Here is a 19,943-nt window from a genome sequence, read left to right as displayed (position 1 = left end):
TCATGGAGTTAGAGAATGTTGGAGGTAGAGAAATCGTCTAGTCCAAACCCTTCATTCTGGAGCAGGGGAGCTGAGAGCCCTGCCTCCCAGTAGGATAGCTGGCAAAACCAGGGTCACACAACGAGTTGGAAATATGTCAGAATTTGTCAGTTTTTTTTTTTTTCTCCTACATAAGAATCTTATATTTTATTTAAATTTTTATCTTTGTTTGTAAAACCAGAACCAGCTTATATGTTTCTATATTAGGAACTTAATTCTGTTGTTTTAAGGGTTATTTTCAGTTTCCAAAAAAACTAAATCCCAAAGATCTCTGCCTTTTTCTTATTAATGTTTTTACAAAGTTAATAATCTGCATATGACATCTTTGTTCAATCTACTTCAGTACTTGCATAATTTTAATTAGCATTCTGTCTATAGAAGGCATTTAAATAGTACATAAATTAATTAAGGAATAAAAAATGATAAAAGATAGTCAATTTAATTTGAAGGAACCATGAATTAAATGTTATTTGAAACCTGAAATGAGTTGTCAGTTTAGTATTAAATCTCTGAGTTTCCTGGCATGTAAGAATAGAGAAAAAGTATTGAATAGCTAAATTCCCTTTTCCTCATAAAGTACATGTTTAATCAATGTTTAATATAAAACTGGTATATTCATATATCCCTATCTTGAGAAAAAAACTTTTGTAGCAATTATTTTAGTGAAAAATCTCTCTTATGAATCTTTGATTTAAAAAATAAGTAGTATCTTTGGGCTTCCCTGATGGCTCAGCGGGTAAAGAATCCTCCTGCAGTGCAGGAGACATGAGTTCAGTCCCTGGGTCTGGAAGCTCCCCTGGAGAAGGAAATCGCAACCCACTCCAGTATTCTTGCCTGGAGAATCCCTTGGACAGAGGCGCCTAGTGAGCTACAGTCCAAAGTATCACAAAGAGTCCGACAGGACTGTAGCCATTACAAAGAAACTAAGCAAGCACAAGCAATATCTTTAACAATGGCATAGCCATAAAAAAGAAAAAAAAAAACACAAATCAAATAACTTCCCCTTTTAAAAAAGAGAGCGTTAACCTTGCATCATAACTCAATGAAATTCTTCCTCCCCTTCCTACATGGTCCCATGATCTCATGAATGCAGCAATTCAAATCACAGGATATGAATCTGGACATTTTATACATTCAATGAGTGGGACAAATTTTTTGCAGTCAAATCAAAGATGATTTCTCTGATGAATGCCATCAGTGCCTATTTGCTATTTTATTGATTACGAAGAGCTTCTTTTATTTCATAAGCAGTTTGCAGGCCATGAAACTCTGTTTCATGAAAAATGGAGTCCAACCACAGATGCACTGCTTTGGTAGGGATAAGACCAAAGGAGTAGCTCTAATTAATTCCGGAATTATCTTCCCAGATGGACTTTGATTCTTCTGAAGCACTCAGAGAAATGTGTAATCAAAACCCCAGAGTTCTGTTATTGTGGCATAAAACATTCTCGCCCCAAAATGTTCAAGGGTATTTGTTGTGAGTTAACAGCCTTGATAAAAAGGAAAATCAACAGGACCACAAAAGAATATCTGAATTACATCTGTGATATACCTGAATCGGTTATCTGAAAAATAAAGCTCATAAAAATGTTCAAAACCTGCCTTTAGATATGATTAATGCAAACTGTCCATGAAATGTTGGAAAATATTAATTAAATGCAAAGACTGTGGTTCTATTATATTTTGTGTTAATAGTTATTAACTCTAACAATTTTTAACTCTAACAATTGTTGACAAGAATCTTCTTGTATATATTTCTACTTAGGAAAAAAGATTATCACTGTTAAAAAAAGCATCAGTGCTTCTGATTTCTACTACAATCAAATTGCTACTGTGAAATGCTATGCAATTCATGATAAGAACTTACATTTGTATATTACTTTGGAATGCTTTTATATATATTATCTTGATAAATCCCAAAAAGCACTCTATGAATAAGATATTTGCATATCACAAATAAGACTGTTAGGGCTCAAAGTAATTAAATATCATTAGTTGAGATTAAGATTGACTGAAAAAGAAACTCAAAATGTGTTGGCCTAAATAAGATAAAATTTATTTCTTTCTTAAACCTTTATGTTTATCTTTTTCTCTCAGGTCCAGGGCTGCAATCGTGACCCACGGGAGCAGGACCCAAGATCCTTTTATTTTATTACTCTACAATATAAGGCTTTCAGACCCAAGGTCACTTCATGGTCAAAGAAGGCTGCCAAAAGTCTGGGAATTATGATCACATTCTAGTAAGAAGGAAAAACCATGTAAGGGAAGGTTAGTTTCTGGAAATCATACACCCCTTCTGGTGACAGGATCACATGCAACCACACCTGGCTGAAAAGGGACCTAGGGAATCTTATTCTGGGCTCCATTTGTCTAGTTGAAAATGGGGGATTCCATTAATATAAAAACAAGAACAAATCCCTATGGAGAATCAACTTTCAGTCTCTGCTATAGTTCGCACTTCATAGCTGGTAAGTAACAAAACTGGGATTGGAATTCAGGCTTTCTTGTTTCTTACCTCATAGTCAAACTGCATGTGGTCATATAAAGTGAAGTCACTCAGTCATGTCTGACTCTTTGCGACCCCATGGACTGTAGCCTACCAGGCTCTGAGGAGCCTCCCAGTCCATGGAATTTTCCAGGCAAGAGTACTGGAGTGGGTTTGCAGGCTCTAGGTACATGGGCTTTTGCAGTTGCAGCACACAGGCTTAGTAGTTGTGGCTCTCCAGCTGTAGAGCACATGCTCGGTAGTTGTGGCACACAGGCCCAGTGGCTCCATAGCAGAAGGAATCCCCCAGACCAGAGATCAAGCACATGTCCGCTTCACTGGCAGCAGATTCTTATATACTGTATCACCGGGAAGTCCTTGAATTTTCTTTTAAGTGGGTTGCCATTCCCTTCTCAAGATCTTCCCAACCCAGAGATCAAACCCACATCTACTGCATTAGCAGATGGATTCTTTACCACTGAGACACCAGCAAACAGTTGTAAAATGCATGTTTTCATCTATTCCATGCAAAATTTTAGGTCAAGATTCATTTAGTTTCAGTGACTGAATAAATACCATTTAGAGGGTTTACCAAGGATGAATAAGTCTACAATTCTACAGTGATAGAAGAATTTACATCTTGTGGTTGGTATGGCCCTCCTTTGAGATGAATCATAGAAATTATGAATAATTTTGCCAAAAATTGGGGCTCATAATTCAGAATTAGAACTCTCAACTTCTCTGAGAAGGCTACATGATTTCTTGAATATTTTTATGTTTATATAAAATATTGATGTTAAAATAGGTTTAAAAGTTTGCTCAGTGATTGGCTGAAAATAGAAGTATATTCAACAGAATTTCAGCACTTACATACAGAAATGACCTACACTTGGCATTATACCTTCAGGCCCAAATTCCATAAACGTCCTGAAGATGTGAGAAAACAAAACAGAAATTGTTGAAGGAAGTAAAACGTTTAATAAATGAAAAGAGGGGAAGAGACTGCCTTATTTTGTTGCTGTTAGCTGAGTAGAGAAATTTAAAATGGGTAAAAAGCCTGAGGGGCTTCCCTGGTGGCTCAGATGGTAAAACAATCTGCCTGCAATGCAAGACACCAGAGTTCAATCCCTGAGTCCAGAAGGTCCCCTGGAGAAGGGAATGGCAAGCCACTTCACTATTCTTGCCTGGAGAATCCCATGCACAGAGGAGCCTGGTGGGGCTACAGTCCATGTGGTCGCAAAGAGTCAGACATGACTGAGTGACTAAGGATACACAAAAAGCCTGAGCGTTTGTGTTTGGAGACATAAAAGAAACTATAATAAAGAAGTAAATTATTTCTCTTGGTTCAAAGAGTTACAAATGCAATTCATACCAAACTGTGAAACAGTTCTGAAAGTTTAGACTTTTTTAATTACAGCAGTGATCTTCATATTGTAGGGTACACCAGAATCACCTAGAGGGTTTATTAAAACACAGATGACTGGTTCTCAGTCCCATAGTTTCTAATTCAGTGGAAAAGTCTGAAAGAGATGGGAATACCAGACTACCTTACCCGCCACTTGAGAAACCTGTATGCAGGTCAGGAAACAACAGTTAGAACTGGACATGGAACAGACTGGTTCCAAATAGGAAAAGGAGTTCGTCAAGGCTGTATATTGTCACCCTGCTTATTTAACTTCTATGCAGAGTACATCATGAGAAATGCTGGGCTGGAGGAAGCACAAGCTGGAATCAAGTTTGCCGGGAGAAATATCAATAACCTCAGATATGCAGATGACACTACCCTTATGGCAGAAAGTGAAGAGGAACTAAAGAGCCTCTTGATGAACATGAAAGAGGAGAGTGAAAAAGTTGGCTTAAAGCTCAACATTCAGAAAACGAAGATCATGGCATCTGGTGCCATCACTTCATGGGAAATAGATGGGGAAACAGTGGAAATAATGGCTGACTTTATATTTTTGGGCTCCAAAATCACTGCAGATGGTGACTGCAGCCATGAAATTAAAAGACGCTTGCTCCTTGGAAGGAAAGTTATGACCAACCTAGACAGCATATTAAAAAGCAGAGACATTACTTTGTCAGCAAAGGTCCATCTGTCAAGGCTATGGTTTTTCCAGTAGTCATGCATGGATGTGAGAGTTGGACTATAAAGAAAGCTAAGAACCGAAGAATTGATGCTTTTGAACTGTGGTGTTGGAGAAGACTCTTGAGAGTCCCTTGGACTGCAAGGAGATCCAACCAGTCCATTTTAAAGCAGATCAGTCCTGGGTGTTCATTGGAAGGACTGATGTTGAAGCTGAAACTCCAATACTTTGGCCACCTGATGCAAAGAGCTGATTCATTTGAAAGTACCCTGATGCTGGGAAAGATTGAGGGCAGGAGGAGAAGGGGATGACAGAGAATGAGATGGTTGAAAGGCATCACCGACTCAATGGACATGGGTTTAGGTAGACTCCTGCAGTTGGTGATGGACAGGGAGGCCTGGCGTGCAGTGGTTCATGGGGTCAAAAAGAGTCGGACACTACTGAGCAACTGAACTGAGATCTGCAGTAAGGCTTGAAATCTGAATTTCTTCCAAGTTCCCAGGTGATGTAAATGCTACTGGTCCGAGGACTGCATTTTTAAGACCACTGCAATATGGAATAACTATTGGGGGGAAACAATTGAAATCGCATGTAGGAACAGATAGAATAAAATTCTATATAGTGTTTTCAGTTCTAAAGAAAATGAACTGGCCTTTATTGACAAAGTTGGTAGATGTTTTCATTACCAATAAATGCAATTTTCTGAAATATGACCATTCGAGAAAGATTCACTACAACTCTATGACCAGATAGTGCAGACTTTAGCTTATTTGAAGGAGAAACAGAGATATGTTAAGATTGTTCACCATCTGGGAGAAAGTGGATGTTTATGGCAACTCCACGTCTCTGGCACAACACCAAATTACATGTGGGAAAAGACAGCACACGATTTATCCAGATGTTTAGTTTGTAACTTGCCATATGGCCAAACATTCAGAAACAGTGGTTTCAAGTAAATTAACCATCTGGATATTTGACTGAGTTTCTTACATTCTAATCTAATAATTTTAGATAGTGTAGACTCAAATTTGTCCTTAGAGCAATTGACAGATTAAGAAGTCACCCCCCTCCCATGTGTCTATCCACTGCTGGGTTTTTTTTTTTTTTTTCTATTTAATTATTTGGCTGTGTCTTATTTTAGGGCTTTTTAAATTCAGGATTTTTAGTTGCAGCATGTGGGATCTAGTTCCTTGATTAGTGATCGAACCCAGGCCCCTGCAGTGGGAGCTTGGAGTGTTAGCCACTGGACCACCAGGAAGTCTTATCCACTGCTGTTTTTCCAACATATAGCATCTATATCACATTGATCCCAGATGCACTTCTGTGTCTTTGAGGCTGGTCATCTACAAGTCATTATTTCAATTGTCATCTCACTGTGCTTTAGTTGTTTAAATTTTTGCAGTGAGAAATCCATGAAGCCACTTAATAGGAACTTTTCCCTTTAATGATTCCATCATGGTTACAATGTTTTCAAAGAAGGGACTTCATGACTATGTACAATACTATGTGACCACACTTTCTTTTGGACAAAACCTCAGAATATCCAGTATACCTAATTTACACATGTATGTAAACAGTCACATTTGAGACAGCATTTTCACTATTCAAGCTGTTTCAATAAAAATAAAATAGAAGAAATGTTTTAAATGTTGTGTGTGTACATAGTCTGATTAGTTAATATAAAACATATCTATACTACATAGTTAATATAAAACATATCTATGCTACATATATGTGTGTGTGTGTGTGTGTGTGTGTGTGTGTTTCTATGTAGCCTCTATCTAGTGTTTTACCTGAAAGAAAATACAAAAATTCTAGCTTGGGCGAATGGTATGCGCACATGCACAAAGAAAGTTTCCACATTAATTTATTTTCTTATTGATGTACAACATTTTTTTGCATTATACTTTGGGGATTAAATAATTTAATTTTAAAGCCTCTAATTATTTCCAGTTAGATGCCTGATAACGTGGTGCTTCAAAGAAAGTTTCTTAGATAGTGCCATAAATGGATAGGAACTATTAGCTTTAAAAGCATCTATGAGATGAAAGCTTTATGCTGTATAATGCATGAATGCTAATGAAAATGAAAACTTCAAAGGCAATAAGGTTAAGAACTGACCCCTAAAGTCTAGTTTAGTTCATGTAAAAGAACACTCCTTCAGAGAAAAGGGAGAAAATAGGCAAGTTTTTCTGTGCCAGATATCAAGCTGTTCCATCATATAGTGAAATAATCGCTAAAGTATGAGAATCCGTGATCGACTATGAAGGGCAGGACTGGAGATGACTAAGGTATGCTGTGGTCCTGGAAAGATGGAAGTTCAATATCCAAGGAGCCACTGGATCAGAAGTAGAACCATGGTCACATTAATATGAACAGTAAGACCACAAATCTCAATGCACTGAAACTCGAGTGACGAACAGGAAGTCCAGTGATTTCCAGAAATGCCCAGGATAACTAATTACATATGACATCCATGTAGTAAGTACAAATCTAAGTCCACAACTCGGCCAGGACTTGTGAACCAAGTTTGTCTGTAGATTGAGGAAAAGCCAGCTGGCCAGTGCGGCTGACTCAACACTTGACGGGTACACTCACACCAGAATTCACTTCAGGGATCAGCCCTGGGAACTGACAACAAAGGTGATCGAAGACGAGTAAAAGAAGTACAGATGGAACACAGGAATTGGAAAGTGATACATTGGAAGGGGGCTTTCCAGGTGGAGCTAGCGGTAAAGAACCCACCTCCAAAGCAGGAGACATAAGGGAAGCAAGTTACATCCCTGGGTGGAGAAGATCCCCTGGAGGAGGATACGGCAGCCCACTCCAGTATTCTTGCCTGGGAGAATCCCATGGACAGAGGAGGCTGGCGGGCTACGATCCATGGGGTCACAAAGAGTCGGAAGGACTGAAGCGACTTAGTACACATGGAAAGGTTGGAAGGACTCAGAGTCCAAAAGGGAGGAAGTGTCACCCAGAGATCAGGAAGTTGCTCTCACGACTAGGCTGAAGCTCAGGAATCCATATTTCCCACTGATTGGCTGCAGGTTCTACCACTGAGGCAGAGCAAGGACTGCTACTGGTGCTGCTGAAGTTACTGAAACTGTAACTCCTGATACCCGTTGCTGATATCATCCCTGCCTCTGAGCAGGCGCGATTCTACCTACTGAAACTGATGGAGTTTTCTGATGCCCTCAGTCATTTACACTCGTCTGCTATTTCTCCCTATGGAACAGGATAACATGTTACTTCCCTTCATATTTTAATCCTTTAACTGTGATCCCCACTGATAGAAGCTACTCAAAATCCAGCTGCTTAGCGAGGCTTGGAATTGTGGTCTCCAATCTTTCAGATCTTTGGAATACAAAGAAAACAGGAGCTGAGTAGCCAGGGACCATATGTGGGAACAGTGTACCCTGTTGTCTTCTCAGCATTCGCAAACCGTTTCCTTTTGTCTTCTCAGCATTCACAAACCCTTATCCGTATTTCAGTGCCAAATGGCAAAAATAGCAATGACACCATGACTCAACTAGCCTTGATGAGATTAAAGAAAAGCACATTCTTCCCAGAAAGGGATGATCCAAGTCCTTCCAGTCACCACATTTTTATCTAAGTAATACTTCCTTTTTTAGTTCTTTCAACTGCCTTGGTATTTTATACCCTGAAGATTTCATTCTAATATTAATCACCACCAGTACTCTTTAAATAAAGGAATAGGAAAAAGAGATGGAGGAAATATTAGGAAACACAAGCCCTATGAACACTTCAGTACTTTGTCTTCTGTACCCATTGTTATGCATCTCTGAGATCAGTGTGTAAACCATCTTTTTTCTAACCATTATAATATCATAAGCGTTTCCCCATATCATTAAACATCCCTTGTAAACAATCTTTTTAGTGACTGCATTTTATTGTCATATAGCCATAACATTCTTTACTAATCAAAACTCTATTATGGAAATGTGCTTGCAATTGCTATTATTAATACATTTTTAAATGCATTTTAATCAGTTTCTTAGCCTCTCAAAATAGCATTATTCTGTCAAAAATATACTTTTTAAAAGGGTCCTTGATACATCCTGCGTGATTCCTTTCTAAAATGTGTCTCCATCTATGTTCCCCCACACCAACTCAATGGACATGAGTTAGAGTAAACTCCGGGAGTTGGTGATGGACAGGGATGCCTGGCGTGCTGCAGTCCACGGGGTCGCCAAGAGTCAGACATGACTGAGTAACTGAACTGCCTGACTGACTGATAAAGAATTTAAGGTTAAAAGTTAAAATTATTTCCATGATAAATGAAATATCAGCATTGTTTTATTTCTGGTGCTGACACAATGTGTGGCATGTATCATGGGCATTCAGAAAATATTTTTGAATGAGTAATTGAATTATTTCTATTCAGGCAAGTGTGCTAGAGAAGAAAAGAAGTTATAATCCTTTAGAGTACAAGAGGGTGCACTTATTTTAAAAATGGATTAAGTGATTTGCCAAAACTCATACAGCTATTTTTGAAAAATCCCAAAGTAGAATACACTTTATTGCCTCTAAACTTTATGCTCTTTCTGCAAAAGTTCAGTTCAGTTGCTCAGTCATGTCTAACTCTTTGAGACCCCGTGGACTGCAGCACACCAGGCTTCCCTGTCCATCACTAACTCCTGGAGTTTACACAAACTCATGTCCATTGAGTTGGCGATGCCATCCAACCATCTCATCCTCTGTCATCCCCTTCTTCTCCTTCTGTCTTCAATCTTTCCCAGCATCAGGGTCGTTTCCAATGAGTCAGTTCTTCGCATCAAGTGGCCAAAGTATTGGAGCTTCGGCTTCAGCATCAGTTCTTCCAATGAATATTCAGTACTGATTTCCTTTAGGATTGACTGGCTGGATCTCCTTGCAGTCCAAAGGACTCTCAAGAGTCTTCTCCAACACCACAGTTCGAAAACATCAATTCTTTCTGCAATACCTAAATATATAATCAATGTAGTTTTTTCCTAGTTGATGCTGTCTCTGTGTATCAACAATCTAAAATAGCATACAATTTTAAACTGTATATTTCATTTAGCATAAAATTAAAGTCTAATTTACTATATTCACAAAATTTAGCATGCACACCCACATATCCGTACAAATCAGACTGGTCAATAATTGACCACAAAATAAAAAGAACTGACAAGTTGAGCCATTTATCTTGATATATATGATTTCTTTTATGTGGATTTTCCAGAGGGAATTCTCCAAACCTGATGCATTTGGATGTTAGAACTTCAGCAGAAATCAAGTCAGGTGATGGAAACTGGGACTGTCAAGATATCTAATAGTTTAAAAGAAAAAAAAAGAATCCAGTGAGAAGGAACCTAAAAGAGGAACTCCCTTCAAATATACACATAACACTTAACGAATTTTGGTCTGGATCTCTGAATGTGATTTCCTGGGTGATCCTCCAAGGATCCCAGTTGGGGAAAATAAAGGTAGACGGCAGAGAAGTGGGTTACAATTAAAAGCACTAGATTGGCACTTCCTGGTGGTCTAGTGGTTAGGATTCCACACATCCACTGCAGGAGGCAAGGGTTCAATCCCTGGTTAGGGAACTAAGATCTCACATGCCTCGTGACCAAAATAAAAAATAAATAAAAATAAAAGCGGTAGATAAAACACAACATCAACCACCTGAGGATTCCTAAATTTGAACAAAAATAGATGGCTTATGAAGGGAAGCCAAAACTTGGAAAAAAACCCAGATAGAATGTGAGGGGTGTGTGTGTGTGTGTGTGTGTGTGTGTGTGTGTGCTATGATTTTTTACATAGCTGGGTAGTAGAACAGTGGCATGGGAAGCCGAAACTTCTATAGAATCCTGTATATCTGTCTATAGGAATCTGAAAAAAGAGCAGATTGCCTCAGAGTGCAGGAGGTGGCAGGGATGGGGTTTCCAGACAGGAGACTTGAAGAGGGAGACTTTCTGTTTACGAACCTGCGCAGGCTCAGGCTCACCCCTTAGTGGTGTATGAAGGAGACAGACTCACAACATGGTAACAAAGAAGCTGAGAACTGAACTGGTTGAAACATTGGCCCCAGTCTCAGAGGAACCCCTGACTGTTTCATGTGTGTGACAGACCCAAAGCAGCACAACAAAAGCTTTGAAAACTGAACTGACATGAGAACCACCACCGACAGGAGGCAAGACAGAACTTGTGGTCTGAACCCAAATGGTAGGTTGCTACTGTTGCTGTTTGGTTGCTAAGTTGTGTCAACTCTTTGTGATCCCATTGACTGTAGCCTGTCAGGCTCCTCTGTCCATGGGATACTCCAGAATACTGGAGTGAGTTCCTATTTTCTCCTCCAGGGGTATTCTCAACCCGGAGATCGAACCTGCGTCTCCTGCTTTGTAGGCAGATTCTTTACCACTGAGCCACAAGGGAAGGAGGGAAACCCTTATTAATAGGTTGATTACCTACTAAAACAACAACGACAGCATTCTCTGAAGATCTTAACAGAATCTACAGTTTACAAACAGAGTTGCCATTCAAAATATACAGAATCTGTATCAAATTTGCTTGACATAAAAAGACCTAGAAAAAGGTGACCAATTTTCAAGAGAAGCAACAATCTGGGAAAAGTGCCAAATGTCAGAATTTTTCAATCAAAGAGTGTAAAACAGGTAATATAACTGTGTTACATGAGGTCAAATGGAGCATACATGAAATGAATAAACGATAAAAATCCTCAGCAGAGACATAGAAATAATTTTTTCAATTTGAAATTTCAGAACTGAAAGTACAATACTTGAAATAAATAATTCATTGGCCGGGTTCAGTAGAAAAACGAAGTTGACAGAAGAAAGAGTCAGTGAAGTTGAAGATAGATTAGCAGAAATTCGTATTACCACCACAATGGATGCAAGAACGACATTTGGAAAAAAAGCAAGGTCCATTTAAACTCTCAGTAACAAAAACTAGAAGAGATCTCTCTTGATCTGATAAACTGCATCTATTAAAGCAACAGCACCTCCCAAGCTAACATTATTCTTAGCAAATGTCTGCAAAACGTCAGTGTCTGCAAAACTGTGCTGTACAGGCACCACTGCACTGAAAAGAAAGAAAGAAAGTGAAGTCGCTCAGTCGTGTCCAACTCTTTGCAACCCCATGGACTGTCTGTCTGTCAGGCTCCTCTGTCCATGGAATTTTCCAGGCAAGAATACTGGAGTGAGTTGCCATATACTCCCAGTTGGTCCCCTCCTCCAGGGGACCTTCCCAACCCAGGGATCAAACCCAGGTCTCCCGCACTACAGGCAGACTCTACCATCTGAGCCACTGGGGAAGCCCACCACACTGATGTAACACATAGAAGTGTGAACTTTGACCTGAGATTTACCAACTGTAAGACTTGAATTTGCATGAATCCTATCTTCATCCCATCAGTGTAGTGGGCTTCCCTGGTGGTTCAGATGCTAAAGAGTCTGCCTGCAGTGAGGAAGACCCAGGTTTGATCCCTGGGTTGGGAAGATCCCCTGGGAGAAGGAAATGGCAACCCACTCCAGTATTCTTGCCTGAAAAATCCCATGGACAGAGAAGCCTGGCAGGCTACAGTCTATGGGGTCGCCAAGAGTCGGACACAACCGAGCAACTTCACTTTCTTTCTTTCAGCTTCAGCCCTATACACAGTCTGTTGTCATTCCCATAGGGACCTTGGACAAGGCCATTACACTGGGCTTCATTCATTACACTGGCCATTACAGTTGTGCTTCACCGCAGAGGAACCTGCACAAACCATGATAATCCTTGGAGAATCAGAGGATGTGCTTCAATTTACCTCAACTGGGGAACTTAGAGGCAGATTTTGGGGCCTCCATTCTGTTAACTGACTTTAATTTTAAAAATAAAAAAAATTATTTTCTCTCTTAGATTTTAAATGAATTTCCCCAGGCTACCAGTTTTGCCTGGTTAAGGCTACAGCTCACTAAAAGGTCTGAATCCATCATTAAGTATTCACTTTGTGATCCAATTTAATAAAAATAATTCTATAATCTTTTATCTAAAACTATGTTGTATGAAATATCATTATATAGAGGCTATGGAAATTTTCCATTTCCTTTTTTTTATTATTCAGGGGGAAATAGGTTCTCTGACACACAAATTGCAAAAGATAGAATTTGTTTAAAGTTAGAATTTCAAGTAAGGATTAATCAAAACAATATGCCATTGGGGAGAAAAGGGATTTTCATTTAGGCTTTTTCTCTAAGGTTCTCTTGCCCAGGAGCAGTGTCAGCGCTGGATAGTGCAGTCATGTTTGACTAAAGAAAATGCAGAAAAGATTTACTGGTCTCCCTAAGTCAAGAGTTATCTCCCTGGTTCTAGGAAATTTGTTTTAATTGAGACTGACCTTAGCCATCTACCTTTTTTTCACAAAGAGATAAAGTTCTTTGGTTTATCCCAACTGAAATGAGAGTTTTATCTTATCATAAAACTGCCAATTACCTTGTGCTCATTGAGTTCGTTTTATATTTTGAAGTGAAACTAGTCCAACAATTCACCAACTGATGAGTTGAGAGTCTTGGTATTTCTGATTAGTAGGTCAAAACACTTCTGGAATGAAATTCTGCCTTTGCCAACGAGGCCGACATTTTGTAATTCTTGTGTCTGATACCTAGGAATAATTAATAGTCTGTAATTCCTGACTCTGAGAAGTGTATGCTCTTCCTTCTGCAGTAAGTCCCCTACATATGAACAAGATCCTTTCTAAGAACATGTTCATAAGTCCTATTTTTTTGTAAGTCCAACAAAGTTAGCCTCGGTATCCAACTAACACAATGGGCTGTATAGTACTGTACTGTAATAGGTTTATAATACTTGGCATGCAAATAATACATAGAAAACAAACACAAAAAATAAAAATGTTTAATCTTGCAGTACCTTGAAAAGTACACTACAGACGTACACCAGTTAGCACACATTGGCTGGCATCAAGTGAACAGGCAAGAAGAGTTACTGACTGGAGGAAAGAGCAGAGGTGAGATATGGTAGAGGCGAAGGATTGTCAGCAGTAGGAGACAGAGGACAAGCTTCAATTTCACTCTTGCCTGACGTGGATGGCACAGGTTCTGGTCCCTTGCTGGAACCAGATGCTTGTTCACATCTTTGAAATTTCACAACTGAAGATGCGAATGTAGGGGACTTACTGGGTATGTAACAAACTGTTGGATTCTCATCTCCGGAACATAATACAGTCCCTCTAATTTTACTCTGTTCCATCATTTAATTTTCTCTTTGCCCCAGTTTTTAGCCTAAGCATGTGCTTTGCATGTACCTGACTTAGATGGCTTTGCTTCCATCACATTAAATTATAATTCTAGAGAACTGTCCTATGAATATCAATGGATTACTGTGAGAATTAAGTGAGATAATGCCTGCAAAGTGCTTGCCACATGGACTGGCATGTATGAACTATGCAAAGAACATAAACTATTATGTCTGATAAGCTCCTTGCGAGGAGGGTCTTTGTCTTTAGAACTTTATGTAGAGTGATCAGTATAGATCCATGCCATCAGTCCCTAAATTAATGTTGTCCGATAATTTCATGTGAATGATTTAAATTGTGAACATATATGGTGATTTTTATTTAGTACTTCCTTTCCTGAAGTTATCATTTTTTTCACCTAAGAAGGTTCTTAGCAGTTAAGTGACACTTTTAAAAAACTTCTTCCTCATTGGTGGAAGAAGGGACAGCAAATGAAATGTATCCAGTAGGGGAGATGAGCAAATAGAACGGCAAATGCAACATCCGTCAACTAGATAGATATACAGTAAAGTCATGGGCTCTGTAACCTGGTTTAATTCATTATCATAAATTATCTTTCTACTCTTTAATAGCTGTTCAGTAAACTAAAGTGGGCTTCCCAGGTGGCTCAGTGGTAAACAGTCCATCTGCCAATGCAAGAGACGCAAGAGACTCCGAGTTTGATCCCTGGGTTGGGAAGACCCCCTGGAGGAAGAAATAGCAACTCATTCCAGTATTCTTGCCTGGGAAATCCCATGAACAGAGGAGCCTGGTGGGCTGCAGCCCATGGGGTTGCAAAGAGTCAGACATGACTGAGGACTGAGCACTTTGACTTGAACCAAAGTAAAATTTTAAAAGCTTCGAGGCTTTATATTAAAACAACACTGAAAACTTTGTTTATATTTGGTTAGATTCCCTTCCCCTAATCTCAGCCTGGGCAGCATTTTCTCTTTCTTATAACACAGAGAGGTATAAAATAAACATAATTGACAGAACAAATATTTGATAGGGTGTGTGCATTACTCTTTTTCATCAAACATGCTTTGTGTCAGAATACAAATTATTTGAGAAAGAAGAGGTATAAGCTATGCATACAGTAGGTAAGCTACAATAATATATTATACAGCACAGGGAATTGAGCCAATATTTTATAATGACTTTAAATGGAGTATAATCTACAAAAATTTTGAATCACTATGTTCTACACCTGAAACTAATATAATATTGTAAATCAACCATGTCTCAAAAATAAATAAAGTAAAAGACGGAAAAAAGAAAAAAATATTTGAAGAAAGTAATGTTTTCTTTTGGTTATCTTTTCTTATTGCAGAAACCCATCACCTTAACAGGAATCCTCCAAAATTGCTTAGGCCATATAATTTTTTGTTTTTTTGTTTTTTTTTTTGTCACTGGCAATATTTCATAGTATAGCACTATACTCAATTTTCTAAGTCATTCATTTTCTCTGATCCAGAAGCTACCTTTCTTTTCTCTGACTTCAGAGCAGTCAAGTCACTCTTTTAGTGGTGACTAAGAGACCCACTTCAACATGTTCTATTGTTATCACACTAGCAATTTCCTGTTAGAAACAGCATCAATCACCCTGGATACGAGAAGTTCTTTGGTAAAAACACTGACAGAACCTGAGTAGAGATTTTTTTTTTTTTATATCATTCCACAGAGGTACTACTTCTGTGGATCCTTAACTGGTATTTCTGGATATCTCAAAATATAAACATAATACTTTTTCAGAGGTTATTGGCACTACGTGTTATTTTGGGGCAGTAAAATCAAGCAATCATTGTCAACTAGTTTACTATGGCTTGGATAATTTATTCTTTTTTGTATATGAATTTTTATAGTAAGTATATACACAATATATACACAATGAAAACAATGTTAATGTTCATCACAGGAAAATGGATAGCAATTGGTGGTATATTTATACGATGTAATGCTAGAGAGCAATAAGAAATTAACTACTGATGCTTGCAATTAAATAGCTAAATCTCAGAAATATGATGAATGAAAGAAACAGCATACAAAAGACTACAAGCAGTATGATTCCCTTTATATGACCCTCAAAAAGGCAAAACTACTTTATGGTGAGAGAAATCAGAACAGTGGCTGTCTTTGGGGGAGGGCAGTATTTACCAAGAAAGGGCATGAGCAAACTTGAATCATTTATTCTTTGGACAGTCACATTAAAATAAACTGTCATTAAAACCTCATTCATTTAAATCCTATTATTATTTGAGTCTTCCTGGAGTATACTATGGCCAGTATTCTCTATTAGGATATTTAAACATTTATTTCATAACAATCTATAGCCATGCTAGTCTTTCTATGGCCTTGGAAAATAGCAAACTTGAAATAAAAAGCAACACAGTAACAGCTGTGCTTTGCTACCTAAAATTAGAGCGTCATCATAAACCTGGTTCCAGGTTTGCATGTGTTCAAAATATTGCTTGTGTTATCAATCATCTGAATGTTTGCAGGTGCTAGAAAGTGGCTTCAAACCTCCATTGGTAGAAATTACAAGGAACTGATCTTCAGTTCTACTTCCCTTATTCAATATGTGGATATAAACACCAAACTATTGTGAAAGTTATGTAAAAGAATGCATATAAACTTTTTTGCATAGTGTCAACCAATACAAGTTATCTATAGTTATGATAATTGCTAACAGTGAGTACCACACATTTCTATCACACCAGGAACAGTCTACTTTGTAAAAAAAAAAAAAAAAAAGTGTAATGTTAAGAAGTAAGACTATACGGTATAATGAGAATAATCAATATTTCACATTACAGTCATGTAACTCATACTCCTGTCAAGATACAGACGATTTCCCTCACCTCAGTTTTCCTTATGTATCTTTTTTTTAAGGTGTTTTGATGTGGACCATTTTTAAGTCTTTATTGAATTTGTTACAATATTTATTCTTTGTTGTTTTTTTTTTTTTTTTTTTTTGTCTATGAGGCATGTGGGATCTTTGCTCCCTGACCAGGGATAGAACCTGCACCCCTGGCACTGGAAGACCAAGTCTTAACCACTGGACTGCCAGGGAAGTTCCTCCTTGTGTCTCTTTTTAGTCAGTTTTCTGCTGCCAATCCTGGCTGCTGGATCACTGATCTGCCACTATAAGTTTGGCTTTTTTAGAATTTACTATAAATTGATTCAAATAATCTTTTGTGCCTGTGTTTCCTTCATGAAACACAATACTTTAGAAATCCATCCATGTCAGTTTTTTTTTATAGATGAGAAGCAATATTTTATTTCACTTCTGTTTTTTGCATTGAAAAGTAGATATTATTAGTGTTATACATATACAATCAGCATATGCTTAGACTTTCCCCAAAATGTATTAATTTTATCCTTCTTTATTCTTTCCTGCATCTTAGATCTTCCATCTGAAATCATTTTCTTTTGTACTAAGGTACAATTTACAAAAGTCCCTCCAGTTTCATTTAAGGATTATCTCAGTTTTTGTCTGCCTGAAAAAATTATTTATTTTACTCTCTTTAAGTTAATTTAACTAGATATAAGATTAGAGATTGACAATTAGGACAGAGACACCTATCCAAGAGAGGTGTCTGTCCCACTGCTATGGTACAGAATGTTCACGAGGAAGTAGCTGCCCATGCAGGGATTATATTTATCAGCCTCCTATGCATCTAGGTGGGCTCAAATTTTTAGTTCTTTCCAATGCATTGTGAGAAATAAAGTCTTTCAATTCCAGTCCAAAGTGTTTACGATGGTTTTACTTTCTATACCCAGTTTTACCCCTGTCTCTTGGCTGAAAGTCTGAGGCTCCAACTGAAGAAGGTGCCCAAGATGGAAGGAGCCTGGTTAAATCACTGTACAGAAAACCATGAGAACTTAATATATTACGTGACTGGGCATAAAGAGGCTTTTGTTTTGTTTTGTTTTGTTTTGTTTTTTCTCCCCACAGAGTCTCAAAGATGATCACTAAAGAAAAGTTGTTTTTTTTAAACTTAATTAATTTGCTGTTGTTGTTCAATTGCTCAAGTCAAGTCTGACTCTTTGAGAGCCCATGGATTGCAGCACACCACGTTTCCCTGTTCTTCACTATCTCCCAGAGTTTGCTCAAACTCCTGTGACTACTAAAATATTTGTTCAAGGCTGTAGGTAATTTGAATGATTTCTGTGTTTGTTGCAGGACCGATGTATAGCGCTGAGGAAGCTCTTTTTTTTTTTTTGACACATTTCTAACACTCAAACTACCGCACAATTGCACTCATCTCGCACACTAGTAAAGTAATGCTCAAAATTCTCCAAGCCAGGCTTCAGCAATATGTGAACCGTGAACTTCCTGATGTTCAAGCTGGTTTTAGAAAAGGCAGAGGAACCAGAGATCAAATTGCCAACATCTGCTGGATCATGGAAAAAGCAAGAGAGTTCCAGAAAAACATCTATGTCTGCTTTATTGACTATGCCAAACCCTTTGACTGTGTGGATCACAATAAACTGTGGAAAATTCTGAAAGAGATGGGAATACCAGACCACCTGACCTGCCTCTTGAGAAATCTGTATGCAGGTCAGGAAGAAACAGTTAGAACTGGACATGGAACAACAGACTGGTTCCAAATAGGAAAAGGAGTACGTCAAGGCTGTATATTGTCACCCTGCTTATTTAACTTATATGCAGAGTACATCATGAGAAACGCTGGACTGGAAGAAACACAAGCTGGAATCAAGATTGCCAGGAGAAATATTAATAACCTCAGATATGCAGATGACACCACCCTTATGTCAGAAAGTGAAGAGGAACTAAAAAGACTCTTGATGAAAGTGAAAGTGGAGAGTGAAAAAGTTGGCTTAAAGCTCAACATTCAGAAAACGAAGATCATGGCATCCGGTCCCATCACTTCATGGGAAATAGATGGGGAAACAGTGGAAACAGTGTCAGACTTTATTTTTGGGGGCTCCAAAATCACTGCAGATGGTGACTGCAGCCATGAAATTAAAAGACGCTTACTCCTTGGAAGGAAAGTTATGACCAACCTAGATAGCATATTCAAAAGCAGAGACATTACTTTGCCAAAAAAGGTCCATCTAGTCAAGGGTATGGTTTTTCCAGTGGTCATGTATGGATGTGAGAGTTGGACTATGAAGAAAGCTGAGTGCTGAAGAATTGATGCTTTTGAACTGTGGTGTTGGAGAAGACTCTTGAGAGTCCCTTGGACTGCAAGGAGATCCAACCAGTCCATTCTGAAGGAGATCAGCCCTGGGATTTCTTTGGAAGGAATGATGCTAAAGCTGAAACTCCAGTACTTGGCCACCTCATGCGAAGAGTTGACTCATTGGAAAAGACTCTGATGCTGGGAGGGATTGGGGGCAGGAGGAGAAGGGGATGACAGAGGATGAGATGGCTGGATGGGATCACCAACTCGATGGTTGTGAGTTTGGGTGAACTCCGGGAGTTGGTGATGGACAGGGAGGCCTGGCGTGCTGCAATTCATGGGGCTGCAAAGAGTTGGACACAACTGAGCGACTGAACTGATGTAAAAACATTTTTATTAGAGTATAGTTGCTTTACAATGTTGTGTTAGTTTTGACTATATAGCAAAGTGAATCAGCTATACATATATGTATATCCCCTCTTTTTTTGGATTTCCTTCCCATTTAGATCACCACACAGCATTGAGTAGAGTTCCTTGTGCTATATAGCAGGTTCTCATTTGTTATATATTTTACACATAGTATCAATATTGTATATATGTCAGTCCCAATCTCCCAGTTCATCCCAACCCTACCCCTTTCTCCCCTTGGTGGAAAAAAAAACTGTTAGTCACTCAGTTGTGTCTGATTCTTTGTGACCCTGTGGACTGTAGCCCACCAGTCTCCTCTGTCCATGAAATATAGCTCCAGGCGAGAATACTGGAGTGGGTAGCCATTCCCTTCTCCAGGGTATCTTCCCCACCTGGGGATCTGACCTGGATCTCCTGTATTGTAGGCAGATTCTTTTCCACCTGAGCCACCAGGGAAGCCCTTCCCTCAGTATCCATACCTTTGTTTCTATATGTGTGACCTGGCACTC

At 38.6% G+C, this 19,943-nt stretch overlaps 1 long non-coding RNA gene across 1 annotated transcript; it reads left to right on the top strand.

Moving 5' to 3' along the window:
• Positions 1-911: 911 nt before the first annotated feature.
• On the top strand, positions 912-8,497 carry LOC147361531 (uncharacterized). Its single transcript, XR_015137584.1, has 2 exons — positions 912-2,307; positions 4,211-8,497. It is a non-coding gene; the product is annotated as an uncharacterized LOC147361531 (long non-coding RNA).
• Positions 8,498-19,943: the final 11,446 nt, after the last annotated feature.

This window comes from Bos grunniens, chromosome 12, assembly GCF_055505025.1.
Source record: "Bos grunniens cultivar Pamir isolate PY7600 chromosome 12, Bosgru_T2T1.0, whole genome shotgun sequence".
In the NCBI taxonomy this organism is placed as follows: domain Eukaryota; kingdom Metazoa; phylum Chordata; class Mammalia; order Artiodactyla; family Bovidae; genus Bos; species Bos grunniens.
This window is presented reverse-complemented; position numbering and strand designations above follow the sequence as displayed.